Source organism: Podarcis cretensis (genome assembly GCF_951804945.1).
Source record: "Podarcis cretensis genome assembly, chromosome: 12".
NCBI lineage: Eukaryota > Metazoa > Chordata > Lepidosauria > Squamata > Lacertidae > Podarcis > Podarcis cretensis.
Window position 1 is genome coordinate 44,658,643 of NC_137181.1, and position 25,115 is coordinate 44,683,757.

The following is a 25,115-nucleotide window of genomic DNA, read 5'->3' on the forward strand; positions in this document are numbered from 1 at the left end:
TCCTTCCCCCAAAGTGTTGGTCTCTGCAAATCATTTCCGAGACCAGAGAGTAATGACCTTGAGAAATCATCTGTCAGAACTCTAGATGTTGAAGCTGACATTTCAGATCCACATTTTCGGCTTTCAGATTTTGCTCTCTTACAACCGGAATGCTTTGAGGGCATAAATCATTTCACTTATTAAATGTAATTCATATCTTAGAACGGCCCCATCCCTGCAAGCATAATACACCAAGGGTGGGAGGGATGTTCTGCTGAATAGAGTTTGAAATTTCTGCAGACTATTTGCATATATTCACCAATCCTCATTCCTGTTGTCTAAATTGGAAAGTTGTGCTTTTTGTGTGTGTGTGTGTTTCAGTGAGGATCACCGCATATAATTATCATTCTCCTATTATTGCGATGCAGAGTTTTCTCTTTGTCTTATTTGCATAAGTCAGCAGGGATTCCGTTTCCCATTTCCGAAGAATGATGTGTTTTGCTACCGAGATTGATATCAAAATTCATTCCACATTTCTTAGTTGTGTATTATCCAGAACTGCCAAAACATGAAGGATTAATATGGGTGTGACCCACAAGCAATGTGCAAGTAATTATTTGGTTACTCATAATCATGTACAAACCTTTATATACATTTCCCCACATACTGATGACAACTCTGTAGTTGTCTGTTGTGACATTCGGCCTATGACCCCACAGCCCTTGTTCAGCAAAACCCGCCTGGCCAGGCAGATCATTTTGAAAGAGCTGAGAACATGGAATTTCCTATATGTCTCTTAGTGAGTTCAGCTGCTTTCCAGGATCTATATTGTACTTGGGCTCAGGATCTCTCATGCTGTAACCTACAGTACTGTCAAAGCTAAGATCAATGATGATCAATGTATAAAGGTAAAGGAACCCCTGACCATTAGGTCCAGTCGTGACCGACTCTGAGGTTGCGGTGCTCATCTCGCTTTATTGGCCAAGGGATCCGGCGTACAGCTTCCGGGTCATGTGGCCAGCACGACTAAGCCGCTTCTGGCAAACCAGAGCAGTGCACAGAAATACTGTTTACCTTCCCACTGGAGCAGTACCTATTTATCTACTTGCACTTTGATGTGCTTTCAAACTGCTAGGTTGGCAGGAGCTGGGACTGAGCAATGGGAGCTCAACCCGTCACGGGGATTCGAACAGCCGACCTTCTGATTGGCAAGTCCTAGGCTCTGTGGTTTAACCCACAGCACCACCCACGTCCTGATCAATGTATGGGTGGGGCTATATTGGAATCAGCATGTGGCACTGCAAGCCTCTGACTCATGGGTCTGGCCATTAATCTGTGGTTTTGTACACCATGTATCTATTAAAATTATGTAGGATCAGAATTTAAAAAGATAGCTTTACCTTGCTGGGGCCTTTAGACCAGACACAGGAGAGGGATCCTTGACTGAGGGAAAGGCCATTGAAGATTGGACAGAGAGGGAACAGCCTTGGAAGCAGCAGGGGTTATCATGAGCCTCATTAGCCAGCCCAGAAATAATACACTCATGCTACAGTGACCTAAAACCATAGAACTGCAGGGTTTGAAATGACCTTATGGATCATTGAGTCCAAACATCCTATACTCTGCAGGAAATCCAGGGCTAGAGCATGCTCAGCAGATGGGTATCTAGTTTCTGCTGGAGAACCTCCAGTGAGGGAGGTCAACTCCACTAAACAACTGGTTCTATTGTCAAGTTGCTCTGCCCATCAAGATGTTTCTCCTTATGTTCAGCCAAAAGCTTCCCTCCTAAGTCCATCAGATGGTCCAATCCTGCCTTCTACTCCCTGATATCTAATCCTGCAAAGGACAACACTTTGCCCTCTTTCAGGTATTTCAAGAAAACGTGTCCCCTTTCAGACTTTTCTAGGCTAAATCTAGCAACCATTCCCCATTGCCTCAGAAGCAGGATGGCACAAGAATTCTAGAATCCTAGAATGGTGGAGTTGGAAGGGACCCTGAGGAAGACCTTTCATTTCAAAAGCCACATGTGAGGGGGCAGCGAGCTCGGCACTCTGCATGGTGGAAACTGCCACACATGCCAGTTGGAGGTGACCTGGCTGCACTTTAAGCAGTCATTTGAGGGGACACTACGTACATTCACGTCAACCCTCATGTGTTTGGTTGCTCTGGTTTCTCCACCAAAAGAGATATCGTGCGGGGAGCTTTTGCACTCACTGTCTTGGGCCCTGGGGTGACATTCAGAATGGGGCAAGATTGATCGGAGAAGGTGTTATGTATTCAGTGGTCTAGGAGCCTTGGAAGAGCTCGAGTGATGACTCAGGGGAAGGATCTGCCACGTTGTGGCCAGATGGCATGGAAAGTGGGGAGCTGCTCAAGTCAGTCTCCATTTCACCCACTGAGCATTGTTTCCATGGTAGCTGAGGAGGCCACTGGTGAACTGGCAGGGCTGGCCAGCCAAACTGGAGGCAGAGGCAAAGGCAGAGGGAGAGTTGGACCGTTGGACCCAGGTTCTTGGACCCTGGCTGTTATGTACTGAGTTGAATAGGATCCAAACTCCAGCAGTCTAATTGGTCCTAGAACAATAGGATCCAAATTGCAGCAGTCTGATTGGTCCTAGAACAATAGGATTCAGAATGCAGCAGTCTGATCGGTCCTAGAACAATGCAGCAGTATGACTGGTTGGCAGGAACCACCCAATCATGCTCCAGATATAAGTGAATCCACAAGCTGATTGGCTTACAGTAGAATTCCAGAACTAGCCAATCATGTGCAGCCCATTGTGTAAATAATGTATATAAAGCAGATACTTTGAGGGGATTTCCATTCATTCCTCCTCACCACTATGAGCTGAATAAAGAGCATGAAATCACTTTGCAACTCTGAGTATATTTCACTGGCATAGACTTATGAAGTGTGTATCCCATAACCCTCAGCTAACACACTGTGTGCCGACTTCTTGAAGAAAGCGTTTGGGTTCCCTCAAACAGAGAGTCCAAGCACTGTGCCCCAAAGTGGGAGCCATCAAAATACACAGCCATTGTGAAGGGAAAGAAGAAGAAGAAGAAGAAGAAGAAGAAGAAGAAGAAGAAGAAGAAGAAGAAGAAGAAGAAGAAGAAGAAGAAGAATTTATACCCCGCCCATCTGGCTGGGTTTACCCAGCCACTCTGGGTGGCTTCCAACAGAATATTAAAAACACGATAAAACATCAAACATTAAAAACTTCCCTAAACAGGGCTGCCTTCAAATGTCTTCTACGTCAGATAGTTGTTTATTTCCTTGACATCTGATGGGAGGGCATTCCACAGGGAGGGTGCCACTACCAAGAAGGCCCTTTGCCTGGTTCCCTGTGACCTCACTTCTTGCAGTGAGGGAACCACCAGAAGGCCCTCAGAGCTGGACCTTAGTGTCCGAGTTGGACAATGGGGGTGGAGACGCTCCTTCAGGTATATTGGGCTGAGGCAGGGTACATTTGACATGTGGGGCAGTGGTGGCGGCGGAGGGCTAGGCAGCACAACACTGTAATACTCCACCAATGATTTCAGCGCATGAGCACACACAGCCCTACAGTGAGGCCTGCTGAGGAGTTGCAGCCATGGCCGAGAACCATGGAGCTCTATGGCTCCACACAGACAAAGAAGTAGCTAGGAGTCTCAGAAAAATAAATAAATTGTATAACATTTGCCCTCTTCATGATACCATGGAGGTTCAAGGTTCACAGCAACATGTAACATAAGCAGATGGCAATATGTACCTATTTCTAGCTGGTTGTTTAGGCTGGTTCCAAAAAGCAGTGTATTGAACTGCTCCAAACTTTAACAAATATGGGCTGTATCTGTTTACACATCATGCATCTTTTTAATTTGGTTCGCTCATTATTGAGAAAGATTTTAATCAGGGGAGTTAGCGAACTGAGTAATCTGTCATTATTGTGCTTCCCATTACCCTCCAAGATCATTCCTATGCAGCGCCAGTATATTTAAACTAAATGAGGATTTAGCATTCAAAAGCACCAGCTTGTAATGATTCATTATTTCTAATATATTCAATTCATACCAGATAATTTCAACGTAAATCCTGTTAACTAGTTTCCCCCAGCGGTCCTAATTTTTGCCATTATTCTCTAAAGAACACACAGAATTCCTGTACAGTATATGTTGCAGGAAATTAAGAACTGTGTTTGGTTTTTTCTTGGTTTTTTTAAAAAGAATTTGTGTTGCCATTTCCTTCTCTTATTGTAAATTCATTGATTTAGCCAGGCTAATACTAGGAGATGAGATTATAATGAAGCCCCTTATATAGATGACACTTGCTAATCATTGATAAGGCAGTATGGATCCCGGACAACATACACACACACACACACACACACACACACACACACACACAGGTCTCTTCACCAAACATAACACAATAACATTTTTATTTTATTTTTTCAGAGCGCAATCAAGACAGTGGATCATAGAAAAGGTATGGGAAAAAATGTCTGGGTTAACCAGGGATGAGGAACTTGAACATCTGTGATCCTCCAGTAAGTGATGTTCTTAAAGAAAAGCAATTGATTTTTTAATGCAAACAGCATTTCACTTCAGGTAAATCAAGAAAATTAGTTGTTTAGGTTTTTTTGCAGGGGGGATTTAAATATCCTCCAAATTTTAAAGGTAAACTTGAGATGTATTTTTATATTGCCCTTCTTTTACATTTTATGGAATAATACATAAAATTACACAAACAAAAATATATCTTGTCTTTCACGCTGCATTGGAAATACCTCCTTAAGTTTATAATATTGCCAACCATATCTTGTCACTGCAGCATTATTTGAGATGGACAGACCTCCGATATCAGACTGCAGTCTTATTCTCTTTCCAGTGCAGACTGACAAATGAACACATGCAAAGCTGACACAAACCAGCAATAGAGAGATCTGTCCATCCCTAGCCTAAACACCTCCAGTCCAGATGGACCCACTTCCTGTTCGTTCCTTAAGGGAAAGAATTTTTTCCCAAAGAAAAGTAGCACTTCTTTTTGAAACATCATGACAATTAACCTGGAGTTCAAGACTAATGATATAACCAGGGAAGCTGCTAAATTTCAATAGACACAATCTTGACATTCTAAAACTGAATGGGGCATGACCCACCAAGCTGAATCTACCAAACTATCTCCAAGGCACTGGGCAAGCCTGTTTTTGCAGTCCTGATCAGTCAGCAAAGCCAGATGGTTCTCTGGTTGCAGGCAGGCTACAATACATAGCCTGTGCCCAGTTGGTGAGGCACAGGTTGTTTTAGCATTAACCACACTTTTTCTAAAATCATAGCAAGCAACATGTTTTTTGGGACGCTTGGCATAATAGAGAGAAACAACATTTATTGGAATATAAATATTTAATATTTATTTATGTATTAAATTGCATTTCTATTCCACCTTTCCTCCGTGGAGCTTAATATGGCCTGCATGGGTTCCTCATTTTATCCTTGCAACAATCCTGGCTGGATCTACACTGGCCTGTTTAACGTCATTAGAACGATATTAGATATATCGTTCTAAAATGTCACAGGGCAGACTTGTAGATTAAAAGCGTTTCTTACCTTGTTTTGTCCGTCAAAACGCTGCTTCCCTGCTGCTGGTTCCTGGTTGCTCTGCAGCCCTGTGGTGTCACATTTTAATACTGCATTTGGAATGTAAAAAGTGGGACGTAATGTGTCCATCTACATTATGAAAACCATTCCTTAACCCTTCCTTAATGTTATAAACCATGACTGTAGATCCATCGCCCATGAGGTAGGTTTGGCTGAAATACAGTGGTACCTTGGGTTAAGAATTTAATTCGTTCTGGAGGTCCGTTCTTAACCTGAAACTGTTCTTAACCAGAGGTACCACTTTAGCTAATGGGCCCTCCCACTGCCGCTGCACCGCTGCCGCGCAATTTCTGTTCTCATCCTGAAGCAAAGTTCTTAACCCGAGGTACTATCTCTGGGTTAGCAGAGTCTGTAACCTGAAGCGTCTGTAACCCGAGGTACCACTGTACTGTGACTTGCCCTGAGTGAGCTTGAAAGGGATTTGAACCCTGAATTCCCAAGTCCCAACACTCTAACCACTACACCACATTGGACTGGTTCTATGGCTCAAACTAACATGCAAGTTGCAAGTCTCTTTCTCCAGTTTTATTTAAGAAATAACAAATAAAAAAGAGGCTACAGCCAGGAGCAGGAAAAGGTGGAGAAAAATGCTTGACACTCTCCTTCTGGCCATTTCTTCAGACAAAATCATCCTTCCCCAAGCTACTTTTCCATCTTTGAAGGAAAATGTAAAGGGTGCCCCATAACATCATAGAAAGAATATCTCAGCAGCGCCTTCACTACATGCTAACAGCCCCCATTCTTCCACTCCTACTTACAGTCTCCAAGGCTGCTGTTAATTAAAAAAAGCAAATTGGAAGAAAGACATCTGTGACAGTGTGTCACATCTAGTTTGTGTCCCCGAGACACAAATCCTCTTTGTCAACACAGAGGGTGCCTTTTCTAAAGAGCAAATCTCCCTCCATGTTTTCCTCCTTCTCTCCCTCTCCCTTACTCCAACATGTTTTGACACAGGAGAAAGGAAATGCATGACATTTCCTTGGGCTTTGTATGTTGTCTTGATGCTTTGGTACACAGAATGAACTAAGAGATTTAACAATGAATGCAGCACTCATCCAGTCTATCAACCCCGTCTCCGATAAGGGTGCTCATTTTTCTTCCTTTGTGGTGTGGCAGTGTGAACGTATAGCTCTGGTAATTATTTGCTTTCTTTCCTTCCACTTCTTTCCAATCTACTTTGGAATCTACTCTAACGGGAGTCAGCTTTGCCTTCTCTGTTGTCTTTGTTGTTAACTTCTTCCTCCTCTTCCTCCTGCGATAAAAGGGTCAACTTCCTGTGTTTTGAGTTTCATACAATGGTGGCAATGATGTGTGTCCCCTCAGGCTTTTGTTGTAAAAGAGTGCAGGAATTTTTTCCTGTACATTCCCATGCAAAAGTACTGTGGTTATTTCTGCAAACAATAGCTTTTTTAAAAAAACGACAACACAAAGGTTGCAGAGGTTAAGTGGTGTTCACTGTAGGTCACAAATTAGTCTGGGATGACTGTAACAAATGGTGTCATTGTCTCTCTTGCTTCATAGTTCTGCCATGAGTTGCCTCTCCATCTTACATTGAAATGAAGGATATCGTGTTGTTTTTATTATATTGTATTTGAACTCTTGTGCCCAGCCCTGGAATCTGTTTGGATGAACGGTGGCTTAGAACCTTTTAAAAAACAAAATATTGAATTTAGCTGGGGAGGGTGGATCAGAAAGGTAGATGTGAATCTTCTAAATCACTAGCTACAGAACTCTCCCTGCTGACAGAAGACTCTTGACTCTTTCACTATTCAAGTGAAATCTTCATGCAGTAGGGAGTCTTCCTCTTCAGTGTGCCTTCTCAGGAGACACTCACACAAGCACACACACATTCTGAGACAAACACACATACAGTCACAGCAAGATTGCTTTTTGTTGTTGTTGTTGCTTGCTGTTTCTTTTTTCTTTCTTTTTGAAATCATTTTAATTTTACAAATGTAAATTAATTACAACACCAAATACATATCCCTAAAATGAGATGTCTCTGAATCTCGAGACTCCCACCCCTCCCCTCCATGAGTCCTATTGTCAACATTTCCAACTGCACATTATTTCACAGTCATAGCTTCATAGTTTTGCCATTTCAGTGTAGTCTAACAGCTCAGTTTGCCATTCCTCTCCGGTAGGGACTCTTTCTTCTTTCAATCTCTGGGCTAGTAGCATCCGTGCTGCTGTTGTCGCATACATAAAGAGTCTTTTCTGTTCCTTTGGAATATCAGTACCAATAATTTCTGATAGAAAGGCTTCTGGTTGTTTTGTTTTTTTACAAAAGTTCTTTTAAACATTTATTTCATTTCATTATATATCATTTCCCAGAAAGCCTTTACAGTGGTACCTCGGGTTAAGAACTTAATTTGTTCCGGAGGTCCGTTCTTAACCTGAAACTGTTCTTAACCTGAGGGACCACTTTAGCTAATGGGGCCTCTCGCTGCCGCCACGCGATTTCTGTTCTCATCCTGAAGCAAAGTTCTTAACCCGAGGTACTATTTCTGGGTTAGCGGAGGCTGTAACCTGAAGCACCTGTAACCTGAAGTGTTGGTAACCCGAGGTACCACTGTATTACCTTACATGACCACCACATATGATAAAAGGTACCTTCTTTTCAGAGGTGGAGCTAGCTGCTCTGGCACCTGGAGCGGCACACATGCTGTGCACCTTTGCCTTTGAGCCAGTGCCAATGCCTGGGCTCAACCTCTTCTGCCCCGACTGGGCTAGGCGAACTGGGAAGCACTTCCAGAGACCTTCCACTGCGGGAGAGCAGGTCAAAGTGCAACAGAACCACAACATTGAGCTGTGAGCACCAAACTCAGCACCAAACTCAGCAGAGTATGAACTACACGAACGAAAGCTCTGAGGCATAACTTCTTTATTCTCTTACAACTACAGTGGTACCTCAGATTACATACGTTTCAGGTTACAAACGCTTCTGGTTACAGACTCTGCTAACCCAGAAATAGTACCTCGGGTTAAGAACTTTGCTTCAGGATGAGAACAGAAATCGTGCTCCGGCGCCGCAGTGGCAACAGGAGGCCCCATTAGCTAAAGTGGTGCTTCAGGTTAAGAACAGTTTCAGTTTAAGAACAGACCTCCGGAACGAATTAAGTACTTAACCCGAGGTACCACTGTACTGCAAACTAAAAATAAACTAAAGACTAAAGGAGGCTTCTGGACTGCATGAGTGTTGCAGTTTCTTATGCAGTCATCTTATCTCTACACAGATAACACTCAGACTCCTTCAGAGTCAGGAAGGAGCAGAAGAAGCGAAGAGCAGTTTCCGCCCCCTCCTTTCTGAAAACATTGTCAGGAGATTCTTGCAATGGGAGGGGGTGAAAATATCCACAGGGCTATGGGGGCGGGGCGAGAATCCCAGGGGGTCGCCGCCAACGGTGAGAACCCCAGGGGGCGAGGCGCCCAGGGGGGCAGAGCGAAACACCCATGGGGGGTGGAGTGAGCCACCCATGGCGGACTGCTTCCTGGGTGGGGGGGGGAGCTGCGCTGCTTTGCCTGCAACCTTCCTCCCTTCCGTCTTCCTTTTGACAGCTCGGGGAAGGCTTCCCACCCCAGGATGTAGCCCAGGAGCGGGGGGCCATGGCGCGCCGCACACACGTGACTCCCAAGCCTCCCCCGAGCTGTCAGAATGAAGGGGGAAGGGTCACGGCTCAGGATAGGCTTGGGAGTCAAGGGTGGGCTGCACGCCGAATGTCACCCCTCTCAGTGATGACACCCAGGGCGGACCGCCCCACCCCCTTCCTCCACCCCTGCTTCTTTTTCTTTACATTTCCAGCAGGTATTTTTATTTGTTTTATACACTATTGCAATTTTACTAAGAGTTACATACATCATTTTTATATAATTTTCTTTCAGTGTACAACATGCCGTGAATTTCAAATCTGTTTTCCATACGTTTTCCCAATCTGAAATCTGAATATAATGCCCACAATCAGGGTTGCTTGCTGTTTTTAATCAATGTACATGGGGGGGGGGGCGGTAGAGAGGGATGCCAATGAAGTACTGTAGGAAACTGAGCATTAAGTTCAGGGCATATCGAACACCATACGTTAGTCTGGAACCTGTTAACTATAGCAAATATTCTCACAATTACTAAATGGAGAGATAATGAGACACGTCAGTTGAAAATGTGGATAATTAAAGTCTCTAACATTGGAGGGATGGTTAAAATGGCCAAATATATTCATTTGAAATGTGGTAAATTTTGATAAACAAGTATTAGAATTCATTTAATGTGGTGTTAAATAAGACAAACAACTATTTAGAATGAGTGTATTTAAAGAGTGATTTGTAGAAATCTCATGCACTTGATGGCAGTTCAAAGATTAGCACTTTAGATTATACATACATAAATATATATTAAATGAGGATTTTAGAAATTGATTTGGTTATAAGGCAGTACATTTTGTGTAATTGCTGAAAGTCCTTCCAAATGTTCCAGCGTGTATTAAAATACATCAAATGGGTAAAAAAAAAATTTAACTAAAAGTGCTCATATTCAGCTGTGATACTGCAAAACAATTCCTGGAACACGAAGCGCCAATTTTCTTCTTCTTTAATTAGAAGACTAGTTTCTCATGAGCATTCATGCTGACTTAAGAATACCTATTGTTTTTAATTTAAGAAGCCGTTTAATCTTGCACAATGAAAAGATATATACAACGTAGCCCCATATTTATAAAGCCTGGGTTTCTGCCTATTTAAATATCACTGTTGATCATAGAGTTTGGATTTGATATCCCGCCTTTCGCTCCCCTTCAGGAGTCTCAAAGCGGCTAACATTCTCCTTTCCCTTCCTGCCCCACAACAAACACTCTGTGAGGTGAGTGGGGCTGAGAGACTTCAGAGAAGTGTGACTGGCCCAAGGTCACCCAGCAGCTGTATGTGGAGGAGTGGAGATGCAAACCCGGTTCACCAGATTATGAGACTACCACTCTTAACCACTACACCACACTGGGAGATAGGAAACAGCTTTACACTAATCCAGGCCTTATACCAAATCAGACATCTAGCTTAGCACTGTTGACTTTAAATGATGCTGATTCTCAAACAGGAGTCCTCCCCAAGCCGAACCACCACCTCCTCCTCCTCCACCTCCTCCTCCTCCTCCTCCTCCTCCTCTTCTTCTTCTCCTTCATTTTTCTTTCTCCTTCTTCTTCTTCAAATGTGTATACATTCATCCCTAGAACTCAGGGCGGTTCACAACATAAAAATGCAGGATGAAAACACAAAATACATAATAAAAACAATGACAAAAATCCCACACAAACCAGTAATGCCTCCCCCCCCAAATAAACTTCTTCAACTACTAAACACAGAAAAATGAAAAAATGAAGTATCTTTTCATTTTTTCCATTGACTATGTTCAGTACTTGAAGAATCTGATTTCTCCTAGATTGACAAACTCTAAGCAAATACAGACACTCCAAGTGTCCGTGTTTTGCAGGGATGGTCCCAGATTTACAGAAGCTGTCCCAGTTTTTTATTTGATCCCTGAATGCCCCGTTTTTCCTTAGGACGTCCCTATTTTCATCGGATAAATGTTGGAGGGTATGGAGATATGCAACCCCCGAGCCAAGGAGATAAGTAACTATACAACCTTTAGGAGACATCCAAAGGCAGCCCTGTATAGGGAAGTTTTTAAACATTTAATGTTTTATGATGTATTTATAAATATATTGTAAGCCACCCAGGGTAGCTGGGGATATTATTTATCCCTGTTTTCATTGGAGAAATGTTGGAGGGTGCACAAACATGCCTTGCAATCCATCCACCCCGCTTTGATTGTGGTTGCAAATACATCATGCATATACTACAAAGCATGAGTCCTATTCAGACATTCAGGCATTCATCGTACCCAGGTAAGGGGCCACAGTTAAATGCCTCCTAATAATAAGGAACTCTGGGCTCAGCTAAACATGGTTACGTTTCCCAGTACGTTTCTGAGTACAATGCAGAGTGTTGGTGCTGACCTTTAAAGCCCTAAACGGCCTTGGCTCAGTATACGTGAAGGAGCATCTCCACCCGCATTGTTGTACCCGGACACTGAGGTCCAGTGCCGAGGGCCTTCTGGCGGTTCCCTCACTGCGAGAAGCCAAGTTACAGGGAACCAGGCAGAGGGCCTTCTCGGTAGTGGCACCCGCCCTGTAGAATGCCCTCCCATCAGATGTCAAAGAGAACAACAACTATCTGACTTTTAGAAGACATCTGAAGGCAGCCCTGTTTAGGGAAGCTTTTAATGTTTGATGCATTACTGTATTTTAATATTTTGTTGGAAGCCGCCCAGAGTGCCTGGAGAAGCCCAGCCAGATGGTCAGGGAATAAATAATACATTATTATTATTATTATTATTATTATTATTATTATTATTATTACAATCCACTTTCAGAGTTTCCTGCTTGGAGGTGGAGAGGGTAGCTTGTATGTATGCTTATGTATGTTATGCTTGTATGTATACTTTGTATGTATACTTTGAGATCAGTGGGACTTAATCAGGAGTGCTTTTGCTAGGCTAGTACCTTAATTCTGTGGATGCAAAACCTTTATGTAGGTCCTGGGTGCCTTTTTGGGGTGGGTGGGGTTGCTGGGTGTCAGGGGAGCTGCAGGCCGTTGAAGCCGCTGTCCGTCCCTCAAAACGGCAGCTAAAGAAGTTTTGGTTATGTTTCCCCCAAAAGCTCATTAACTTTGGCTAATCTCCTAAAAACAACTTTCTTAAAAAAAAAAAAAAAAGCTCCACCCCAGGTACCGGAAGTGGTTGCTACGCTGCTGAATGCACAGGAGTTGAGTGTCAATCAACCATATTTCTTACCACGACAAACACTTGGCGCACAGGAGACTCACTCAGTAAGCCTTGTGAACCCTTGATAAAGACTGTGAAAATCGATTTTGTTAAAACAAAAGCTTATAGTATTTCTATTAGTGCTGTTGTTTAAACTCGATTAAACACACTTTGCATTATTAGCTGTTCCTTAATCTATCCTGAAGCTGAAACTCACCCAAAGGGTTTAGGGAGGACAAACATGCCACTAGCAACTTCTCTCATAGGATGGGGGAAGTAACCGTAGTAAAATTAGCCGTGTAGACAAGGTGGATCAGAAAGAAGCCTTATCTACATGATAATAGAAATATCCTCTGATCACCAGACCCCAGAACTCCTGTGGCATCAGCTGAGGCTGAAATTGAGAAATTAAACACCATGCATGTTAGCATATAAATGAATTACTTGGAAGCCCGTTCACTTGGCTGCCGTTGTAGTTCCACATTAGGTGCTTAGGACTGGCTGTAAGTTTCCATTACTTTGCTTCCATTGGCACAATCGCTCTTGAGAGTCCGTTTTCAACATATGTTTCTTTCATGCCATCAAAATCCAGCCCTTTGCTGAAGGTCTCTTTGTGGCTGCGGCGGAGATAATTTGTATTTTTTGGAAGGGCACAGCAGGCTGAGTATACAGTCGGAAACAAGTAATAAAAATAATGCTGGACAGAGCAAATAGCAGAGCAAATAAATATGACGGGGAAACATCTCGAAAACACAGCGTTTCATAACGTCTTCGGCGCTGCGTGCATTTTACACTGTTGGTGAAGTCTCTTTGAATGGTATCATTGATCCTCACTTACTGCGGCATGTGGCCGAGCAGGAAATGGTTCAGGTCTTGCTTCAGCCACAATCTCATTAGGTGGCCCATAGGACCATAGACACTATCTCTTAGCTGTAGCTGATAAAGTGCAGGGCTGAGGAGCCTGGCATCCTCCAGATGTTTGATTCTTCCCCCTTTCTCCATCTTCTTTAATTTTAACAGTCATAACAATGAGCATACTCCATAAAGACATGATCTCCTTTAATCAGTGGATTGATAATATGATAACACTTGCAACCTACAAACAACTGCTTACAGACAAAGGCTTTGCTTGTTTAAATATGACAATATTTGGAACAAATTTATACAAAATGTATTAGGCTACATTAGTATTAGGATAATAATAGCAAATCTCTAAAAGAATGTATGGGTTAGGGTATTTTTGTATACAGTGGTACCTTGGGTTAAGAACTTATTTCGTTCCGGAGGTCTGATCTTAACCTGAAACTGTTCTTACCCTGAAGCACCACTTTAGCTAATGGGGCCTCCTGCTGCCGCCGCGCCACTGGAGCATGATTTCTGTTCTTATCCTGAAGCAAAGTTCTTAACCTGAAGCACTATTTCTGGGTTAGCGGAGTCTGTAACCTGAAGCGTCTGTAACCCGAGGTACCACTGTATATTCTTGTCCCCCCCCCCTTTACACAGCTGTGTGTTTTGTTCTCCCCCCTTTTTTGTATCACTTTTAGGTAAAGGTAAAATGACCCCTGACCATTAGGTTCAGTTGTGGCCGACTCTGGGGTTGCGGCGCTCATCTTGCTTTATTGACCGAGAGAGCCGGTGTACAGCTTCCGGTATGTGGCCAGCATGACTAAGCCGCTTCTGGCAAACCAGAGCAGTGCATGGAAACGCCGTTTACCTTCCCACCAGAGCTGTACCTATTTATCTACTTGCACTTTGATGTGCTTTCGAACTGCTAGGTTGGCAGGAGCTGGGACAGAGCAACGGGAGCTCACCCCGTTGCGGGGATTCAAACCACTGATCTTCTGATCGGCAAGCCCTAGGTTCTGTGGTTTAACCCACAGCACCACCCGGGTCCCTTGTATCATTTTATTGCTTTATAACTAAAAACCTTTCTCATATATATAAACAATGAGCGTACTCAACTCTGTTAAACTCAGAAGTGGCTCAGTAATTATGAGCTCTCTCAGCAAACATGAAAGGGGAAAGTGTCTGTTCTCTAAAAGTACCTTCATGGCTCAAAATTATGGTGCATGCCACCATAGATGGCACCACAAAATCTGCTTTATCCTATTGCATTGTGGGAGATGTTGTTCCCAGGACCCATCACGGCAGAGAGATGCTCATATCTTCAGCACACACACCCAAACAGATATCAAAGAGGTGTTTTGTTTCTTTGTTTCTACAGTGGTACCTCGGGTTAAGCACTTAATTTGTTCCGGAGGTCCGTACTTAACCTGAAGCACCACTTTAGCTAATGGGGCCTCCTGCTGCTGCTGCGCTGCTGGAGCACAATTTCTGTTCTTAACCTGAAGCACTATCTCTGGGTTAGCAGAGTCTGTAACCTGAAGCGTATGTAACCTGAAGCATATGTAACCCGAGGTACCACTGTATATAAAAAAATCTTTGTTGGGAACAACCAATGTAAAGAAATAGTATTGCCCCAAAATAGTGAGGCTACTTTGTTGGCTGATCTCATCATGTAGTTCACAGCAACCAGATTTTGAGAATGGGTAACCTGTGGCTCTCCAGATGTTGTTGAACTCCAACACCTATCATCCATGACAACTGGTCCTATTGACTGAGGATGCTGGGGGTTGGAGTCAAACAACATCTGGAGGGCCACATGTTCCCAATCCCTGCGGGTGGGAGCTTAACTTTAAATAACTTCTGTGCATATGACTAATAGGGCTTGGGACTCCCGGATCTCTTTTCCTCCTGATCTAGAGATTCATTCTTCCCTCTCCTGAGCATTCCCCTTGAGAGTGAAGCAGCATGAGTTGGGGAAATTAGTATTCCAAGCCAAGTAGTTATAAACTTCAGTGACGACATGAATGATTGAGACTTCAGGTGCACAATGGCAGAGGGCGGGAGAAGAGGGGGCAGTTAACAGAGCTGTAGAAGGACAGGTGGAACAAGCTGCAGTACAATTTCCCAATTGAAAGGAAAGGGGAAATCTCTGTATTGCAATCTGGTGGCTGTGGTCTGTGATAGAAGAGCTAACAGTTCTGACCTTGGTTTTAAACTGTATTTGGTATCCAATTTCCAGAACTACTGTGAAGATAATATTTTATGACCAATGTTCTCTTTCAGTGCAAATGAATTTTTTAAAAGTTGGCAAGCCTTTCCATGGGACTGCACCTGCAAGTCATATAGTTAAGCTACAAAATGCACCATTTGCATCTGCACATCAGTGAAGACACAAAATTGCACCTGAATTATCTGCTTTGTGGGAAAATGTACAGCATTTGTTCCTGTGATTTGGAGCTGAGAAATTTGACGGCAGAATCATTTCAAAATTCATTTCTGTATTTGACACAATATGTAGAACTCCAGGGAATTTTAGGAAGGTTGACCAACATCCCCTTGAAAGAAATAGGACTCACATCATGTCCTGTTGTTGTTTAGTCGTTTAGTCATGTCCTGCTCTTCGTAACCCCATGGACCAGAGCACGCCAGGCACTCCCGTCTTCCACTGCCTCCCGCAGTTTGGTCAAACTCATGCTGGTAGCTTCAACCACACTGTCCAACCATCTCGTCCTCTGTCGTCCCCTTCTCCTTGTGCCCTCCATCTTTCCCAACATCTGGGTCTTCTCCAGGGAGTCTTCTCTTCTTATGAGGTGGCCAAAGTACTGGAGCCTCAACTTCACGATCTGTCCTTCCAGTGAGCACTCAGGGCTGATTTCCTTCAGAATGGAGAGGTTTGATCTTCTTGCAGTCCATGGGACTCTCAAGAGTCTCCTCCAGCACCAGAATTCAAAAGCATCATGTCCTAATCATATTTAATTAACCAATGGAGTAAATTCTCATCTGAGCCTGGAAGTACTTGAAGTTTCATGCTGAATCGTCCAGTTGTCTACAAATTGAATAAAAGTAATGCTTCCATTGTGGAGCTGATGTTCTTATAGACGATCTGAGAGTTTCCTTGAACTTTTGCAGGCTTTTAGGCAGTGAATTGAACTCAAAGTAGATATTGTCATTTCCCTTCCAATTTTTAAGAAATAAATGCTTTCCACTCTCTTGTGGTTAGAGTCTAACATATTTTTTTTATTAAAAAAACAAACAAATAGCAGGGCATATCAGCCACACAAAAGTAATGTTGACATCGTCGCTAAATAGTCCATAGCCACAAATCCATTTGCCCTTGACCTATGCAGAACAATGGTAAGTTCGCTCTGTATCATGTACTGCTTTTGTTCAGTGATTGCAAAACAAAAGATAAAATGGAACACTTTTTTCACTCCAGACAAATAACCTGTGGGTCATTTTGGAGTCTACTGAAGGCACTGACTGTCCACAGACGCTTGGGTGTAAGTGAAGGATGTCTCACGGACTTAAGTGGGGAAACATTTCATTGCCAAATGGTTTCGCCAAATGGGGAGGTGCTCGCAATAGCACTGACTCCCCCCTTTATTGCCAGTGGAAAATAATGTGTCATTTTGTTGCTGCATGAAGCAGCTGACCCATGATTCATGACTGTCCTGCTGACTCCCATGACCTCCACAAATAACCAAGATAATTCCTATAAGTACAAAAAGCGTTTGCTCCCAGTGCAATACAGACTACAAGTGAGAGAGGGAGGAGCATGAGCAGTGTCTTACAAGCTTTCTAAATTTATGGTGGAAAATTCAAAGTGTTGGCTAACTGAATGCATTCCAAGGTAGCCAAACCTTAAACTGAAATTTTCTGCTGTTCTCAGCTATCCCGTGTTGTTTAATCAGTCCTCCATTCCTTCTTAACATCCTATTAAATTTCCAGTTGTTAAAATGCACTAAAGCAGTGTTTTCAGCAATTTTAAGGGTATCTTTAAATGGGCTTCTTTGATCTGAACAAAATTACTTTCCTAAATTGAGGTTATCTGTGCATGTTTTGTAATAATGGCAGTGCAGGTCCCATAATGGCAATGAACCCCTTCTAGACTCGATAAGCCGTACAGGTGGGAGCTTTTTTTATGCTGATTAAAATCACATCTCCCAATTTTTATCTACCAATCAAATTCCTCAAGTCTTGTTTGCATTAGAATGGAACTTGAGAGATGCAGCAGGTGGCAGGCAATGTTTTTCACCCTAAGCAGTGAATATAAGAGTCGAACAACTCATCATCCTTGGCTTCATGTGATGATATTTATGCCAGCCACCAAAATGCTCGGTAGCATCTAAGTCTGTATTATTTAATGAAGTAGCAATGCCAGGTGCTGACATTGCTTCCAAACTCTGGGAACAGGTGTGGAAAATCTCAAGCACAAATGCAGCCTTTTAGGCCTCTATATTAATTTAAGAGGGACGCGGGTGGCACTGTGGGTTAAACCACAGAGCCGAGGACTTGCCAATCAGAAGGGCTGCGGTTCAATCCCCGCAACGGGGTGAGCTCTCATTGCTCGGTCCCTGCTCCTGCCAACCTAGCAGTTCGAAAGCACATCAAAGTGCAAGTAGATAAATAGGTACCGCTCCGGCGGGAAGGTAAACAACATTTCCGTGCGCTGCTCTGGTTCGCCAGAAGCGGCTTAGTCATGCTGGCCACATGACCTGGAAGTTGTACACTGGCTCCCTCAACCAGTAAAGCGAGATGAGCGCCACAACCCCAGAGTCGTCCGTGACTGGACCTAATGGTCAGGGGTCCCTTTACCTTTATTAATTTAAGAATCTCAAATGCTGAGACTTTGAGGAGTATTGTTTTTGCCCGAATTTGGCACAGTTGACAATTGTACAAAAGACAAGTCCAATGGACATTTCCAGCAAAACCTTAGAAGCCCTCAGACCCTCAAATTTGAGCTGAAAGTTCTAAGTAAAAATCAGACACATACAACACACACAAACAATTTTATATAGGAATGGATCAGATGAAGAGATAAGCTTCCCCTATTATGTCTGTCTCAGCCATAAGACGGGATGAGTTCCAGCGATTTCCTCCTGGCTCACAGGTCATACACCAACTGCTACACCAACTCTTGAGTTAGATTTGATTGAAGCAGACAGAGAAAAGTCTGCAGGTCAAGCATTAAATCTATCCTGGGAAGTAACAGGCCATTTCTAATGAAAGGACCGTAAGTTAATTTTATAGTAACATTGTCCTTGGAATGGAGAGATCTACTGTGTTGAGGATCAGAGCAGATCCTGCAAAATCCCCACTTAACGCACCAGACCAGTTCCACTGGTCCAAGTATTGATTCTTTTTCTTAAATGAAAGGGGCAGGTTATATTGAACATTCACACTGCCCCACGTCCACATCAACAATAGATTCAGAATAATCACGCGGGTACAAAAAAAAGTTAATCTCATAATCGAGAGACCTTTAAAAAGAACAAAGGGGGGAGCCTGCACTCGTGCGTTTTGTCCACAATTAAAAAAACAGCTTACAATTCATTAAGGTTTTGCAAAGTAGGACTCATTAATGCATGAGCTTACTTAAACAGGCATCGTGCTGCGCAGTGCATAATGCTGGCACATCCCCTGAGATAGTCTCAGACGTAAGAAAAAATCAGCGTCTTTGTTGTGCCTGATATTTGCATACGGTACGTTCTCAATAGCTGTGCTGCCCACCCACCCCCACCCCGCCGGCTTATTTACATCCAGCGCCTTTAGTCTAAGGTTGGAAATTGTTTTGACAGTGAAACAAAAAGAAAACTTTCCAGCTCATTTAATGCGTCATTCCTTGCTTCAGCAGAAGAAAGTGTTTGTTTAAGCTTACTACAGGGAAATTCAATTTTTTCCAAAACCCACAATATGGAACGGGCTTATTTTGAAGTCAAAAATCCACATTGGTGGGTGAAGGTTATTTGTACTCACCTAATTTGCAGGGCCCACAGTTCCAATTTAGGCATCCATTTCAAAAATAGTTTGCTTCTGGTTCAGCAGAGCAGGAGAAAAATCTTGGACCACACTCTGAAAGTTCATATTATAAATACTCAGGGCCAGTCCTGTCACTGGACAGAATGAGATGGCCAACTCAATCAGCTGATCTTAGCTGTCATGAAAGGGCACCAAATTGTTAATGTGCTCCCTGCCAGAGAAGGTGAAGGCTGCCCACGGGATTTTCTGCCTCAGGTGCCACCATAATTTGACCAGCCTTGGGCACTGTGTACCACAGAGGGCAGAGGGCACCACTTGCTTCAGGCAGCAAATTGTGTTAGGCCAGCCCTGGAAACTTGTAACTATCTGTGTACAGTGGTACCTCGGGTTACGTACACTTCAGGTTACAGACTCCATTAACCCAGAAATATTACCTCGGGTTAAGAGCTTTGCTTCAGGAGGAGAACAGAAATTGTGCGGCAGCAGCGGGAGGCCCCATTAGCTAAAGTGGTGCTTCAGGTTAAGAACAGTTTCAGTTTCATTCCTGCCCATCCTCCGACGCCGACTCCTGGTGTAGACTATACTAAGCCAGGAAACAGTTTCCTAAGCCCTTATGATCACCAGTTTGTTCTCAAACATCATCTCCTGGAGTCCTGGACCTTCTAGTGAACATCTCTTCAAGATAACTCCCCCAAAGTGAAATGTGGTGTTAACCTAATAATAATAATAATAATAATAATAATAATAATAATAATAGTTTTCATGTTTTTAAGCAAGGAAAGGAAAGCAATTGCACAACTAATGCAGCGTATGAATTGAATTTAACATTCATTGAGCCCTCGAGGAGAAATTAGGTTAGGAAAACAGCCTAGATGCAAAATAATCTAGAGAAACTGGTGAGCTAAATAGATTGTTTTGTTTTTTTAATGTGTTTCACTCTGAACTTGAATTTGAATAGAAATTTGGTGGTGCACTTTAAATTAGCATTCTCCAACATAATTTGTCTGCTGGGGTCCTCCCAACAACTCTCAGCATCCTTAACAAACTACATTTCCCAGGTTCTTGGGGGGAGGCCACAACTGTTTAAAGGGGCATGATACTGTTTTAAATGTATAGTTTAAATGAGGTCTAACTATCAAGAAGTCCTGAACAGGAATTAGGAATGCTCGTGACCAAATTCTTATGGAAAGAGGGTATTCTCCTTGTTAAGTTGTGGGTGAACATATCAGACGACACAGCGATTCTTCAAACAGCTCTTCTTTATTCAGATGCCAGAACAGAACTGAACTGAAGGCCTCAGTCAGCCTGCTTATATAGAGCTCCAGTACCTTGTTACTGTAGCAACTTTCTAAAACTATCCAATCACTGAACGTCACTTTCGATCCTTCATTCGCATACAAACTATCCAATCACTGAACGTCACTTTTGATCCTTCATTTGCATAACTATCTACAGTATCCCCCTGCTGGCCCAGGGTGAGAACTTCATTATATAACACTCCTAATCTCTTACATGCGTTGCATCATACAATTATTCTCTTTCTGTTTAAATAATATTCATTTCAGGGGTTTTTTGGGGTGGACATGTGCAATTGTAAAAGAAGAATGATATCTTTAAATCATGAGAGTGCATAGCTATGGCTTGTATTAATATAGGAAATGAGTCTTTTGTCTTCTGAATGGAAGAATGCATTGAGAATAAAACTGTGCTCTAATTTTTAGGAATACGGTACAACAGTATCTGTTTTGTCCTTATTGCTTTCAGTGGACTAGCTCTTTTAGCAGCAATTAATATCAGATTTTACAACTGACCGAACATCTGCTAAATCAAAGACATTCCATACAATTAACACTTTGTTCCAGTGCTGAGTCAAACGGCAGGCTTAATTGAAAGTAAAATACAAAGCAATATATATTTGATGGAAAGCAAAGTTCACCAGTGATTTAATTCTAAAACCTGGTTGTTGTTTTTATTGAATATGCCAATCATTAAAGTCTCTTTGAAAAGTATCAGAATGGATGTCCCAAGATTGCCCATCACAATTTTGATTACTGTACAGTTGTACCTTGGTTTTTGAACAGAATGTGTTCCGGAAGTCCGTCCGACTTCCAAAACGTTCGGAAACCAAGGCACGGCTTCTGATTGGCTGCAGGAGTGTTCGGCTTCCGAGGCAAAGTTCGCAAACTGGAAGTTCACTACTTCCAGGTTTGCAACATGAACTAAGCTGTTTGAAGACCAAGGTATGACTGTATTACGTAATCAATGCTGTTCTTCAAAATGATACTTTCTAGGTTCTTGTTTATCTTAGGATGGGGGTTGAAATTGGCTATTATAGGCATCCACGGCTAGAACTCTCCATTTGGCAACTGTCATCCCCTCACCTCACTCTCTAAAGACACCCTATATGATGATGTAGCATTGCTCCATTGTTTTCAGTAAAATGGCCTTATTTCGTGGTGATGGCGTGCATTTTTCCGACTGGGGGAATGATATATGGCTGGCTGACATTGCAGAGTATCTAAGGCATTGGTTACAGAAGTGAGGGTATTTGGTGGCGAGCCTTTGGGGCTCTTGTGGTGGTTAGGCATTGTTTGACCTTGTGTGGGGGAGGGGAGGTGTGGCCATCACCTGCCCCTCTATGCTTGAGGGTATTCCGTTAAAGGAATACAGGGGTGTTGATCTAGTCTGAAGCCTGGCTGGGGGGCTAAGGCCTTGGCACGACCCTGACGGGAACACCAGGAGGAGCTTGAGTTGGTTCGCATCGACAGGGCTTCCCCTACCGGTGGCTTACCCTTACTGGACTTCCTGCACAATGGGCAGGAGTCAGATATAGTCAGGTCCAATCAGTGCCTAAGCCAATACCGCTCACATTCTGTAATTTCAATAAAGTTGTGGCCAAAATTTGCCCAATAACATAAACCTAATATCCGTGTCCTTGTGTGAGTTATTTCCAACGAGGGGGTGGCTGCGGGGTCTCAACACGCAACTGACTGTCATCCCCTCACCTCACTCTCTAAAGACACCCTATATGATGATGTAGCAATGCTCCAATGGGAAGTTCTGGAAAAAATGGTAGCCTTTTGCCCCAAAGTCCTCATCAGATGCCAACATATCCAGCATGAAATATTGCTCCTGAGAGCTTTGGGAAGGGGAAAAAGGCAGCAGCTGTAAGTTAGATTTATCTAGGAATTGCACCGTCAGTGAGCTGTGGTGAATTTCAATTAAAAAACAACAACCACTCCAGCCCAAAGGAAAATGTCTTGCCTGGAAATTTAAGTGTTTCTTTACTTCCTTTCTTGGAATGATATCACTGCCTGTTTTAGCCATTGGGAACCAGATGTGGTTGGACTAAAGTTCCCATAAGCGTCAGCCCAAGACATTTTGCCGCCAGAGGCAAAAAGGAAATATGGTGCCATCCCATTCCATGGGTAGAATCCTTTTTGACTGGTGGTGAAGTCATACTTGAAGACTGGGGATGGGATAGCATCTTCTGCTGCAGCTGATGGCAACTTGTTGTTGTTGTTGTTGTTGTTTAGTCGTTTAGTCGTGTCCGACTCTTCATGACCCCATGGACCAGAGCACACCAGGCACTTCTGTCTTCCACTGCCTCCTGCAGTTTGGTCAAACTCATGTTCATAGCTTCAAGAACACTGTCCAACCATCTCATCTCTGTTGTCCCCTTCTCCTTGTGCCCTCCATCTTTCCCAACATCAGGGTCTTTTCCAGGGAGTCTTGTCTTCTCATGAGGTGGCCAAAGTATTGGAGCCTCAGCTTCACGATCTGTCCTTCCAGTGAGCACTCAGGGCTGATTTCCTTCAGAATGGAGAGGTTTGATCTTCTTGCAGTCCATGGGACTCTCAAGAGTCTCCTCCAGCACCATAATTCAAAATGGCAACTAGCTTTGCAGAATCAGGGCATCCAGCTTAGAATGATTTAGGAGAGATGGTAGAGGGATGCCCCCTACTCACTCTGCCTAACGATTGGACCGACCTTGGCTCCCACCGCCCCTGACCATTGGTAATGTCTATGGATGTTGAAGAACCACATCTGGAAAGCTACTAGTTCCCCACCCCTGACATATCTGTGGTCAAAGAGAAGGGAGGATTAATGCTGTTCCGATCCTGCCCTTCCGAAGGCATGGAATGCTAGATACAGTCAACATATGTCCATGTTCCTCCTACTGCTCATTATTTTAAAAATTGCTGTCCTAGAAGACTGATCCTTCCCTCAATGGTTGTCCATTTTGAAAAGCTCAGTCTTAATTAGAATACAGTGGCAGGGGGTTGGACTCGATGGCCCTTGTGGTCTCTTCCAACTCTATGATTCTATGGTACCTCAAGTAAAGTACTTAATTCATTCCGGAGGTCCATTCTTAACCTGAAACTGTTCTTAACCTGAAGCACCACTTTAGCTAATGGGGCCTCCCGCTGCCGCCGTGTCGCTGGAGCACAATTTCTGTTCTCATCCTGAAGCAAAGTTCTTAACCCGAGGTACTTTTTCTGGGTTAGTGGAGTCTGTAACCTGAAGCGTATGTAACCTGAAGCATATGTAACCTGAGGTACCACTATATAGCTATATAATCCCTAGTGTAGTAAGATAAGACGTTTGGAGCAGGCATTTTTTTAAAAAAATTTTTTATGAACTGCCCTAATAGGGCAGTAATTGTTCCTTTTTGACACCCCCCTCCATGATGGAACCTGGGGCAGCCCCCCGCCCCTGCACCCCCCATTAAGCAAAGTTCTTAACCCAAGGTACTTTTTCTGGGTTAGCGGAGTCTGTAACCTGAAGCGTATGTAACCTGGAGCGTATGTAACCCGAGGTACCACTGTAGTTATTTTGAAAAACAAATTAACTTGCAGCATGTGGGTTACAGAATCAGTTTTCTCCCTTTCCCCCTGCAGCCTCCCTCACTACCTCTCACGCTATTCTAGAGGTTGGGCATACCTTCTGTAGCCCATTTTTGGGGGGCCTCCAAGCAGCCGCTGGTGCCAAGGCCCAAGAGCAGTCTATATCATAAGCAGAATCCAACCTATCTTTTCTGCTAGGATCTCCACTTTGCTTTTTATGCCCCCCACTTGGGAGGGCACAAATCTATTGATGTCTAAGGTCGGTGATTTTGATTCATTAAAGGTTTAAGAACTTAAACGTTGATCTTCTATAACATGCTTCAAATTATACCTCACTTCCTAATGATTGTTTATTACCACTGGGAGGTTAGAAAGTATTTGTGTTGTTTAGCAGGCTATTTCCTATACTGTTTTTTATTTTTCTTAAAAATAATTTCCCCCACATTTTTCAGATCTAATGGATTTTCATTCCTACATCTTAAAAATGCTTCCAAGATCAAATGTTGAAGCAGCATGCAATTTGCTCCAAGTAATGGGCTGAAGTGAGGCAACTGGGTGGCGATGAGATCATTGTTCGTACAACCCAGCAGAGTGCAAATGGGATATTCCAGATTTTTCACACTCACAGTTGCAGTGCAAAACAGCCACAAAACCAGACCTCCCTTTCCTTCACCTGCTCTCTTCTTCCCTTTTGCTGAATGACTCTCGTTTGCCAACCCAGAGAAAATTTGTTCCATTGGCTGCAATCCCAGGAAGGTTATTTGGTACTTTGTTATACTCAGCAACTGATTACACTGATAGGCTTGCAAGTGGATTTTCCATCTAACATTCACTGCAAGTTCCGAACTATGCCCAGAGATTCTCATGATGATTCCACCATTCCTGGACCCCACAGTCACAGTTATTGGCTGCGTAGCATAAAAGGCATAGTCGGTTGCACAACCACTTGTATTTTGGGGTGGTGAAACACAATGCTCTTGTAATAAAAAATTAAGGTCTTATATATATCATAATGCGGGA

The 25,115-nt window shown here is 43.2% G+C and overlaps 1 long non-coding RNA gene across 1 annotated transcript in view; it reads right to left on the bottom strand.

The window, feature by feature from the left end:
* The window catches only part of LOC307199546, a 164,202-nt gene extending 139,340 nt beyond the window's left edge, over positions 1–24,862 (bottom strand). Inside the window, exon 1 of the long non-coding RNA XR_013832032.1 lies at positions 24,571–24,862. This is a non-coding gene — a long non-coding RNA (uncharacterized lncRNA). The remainder of the gene's footprint in view (positions 1–24,570) is intronic.
* Positions 24,863–25,115: the final 253 nt, after the last annotated feature.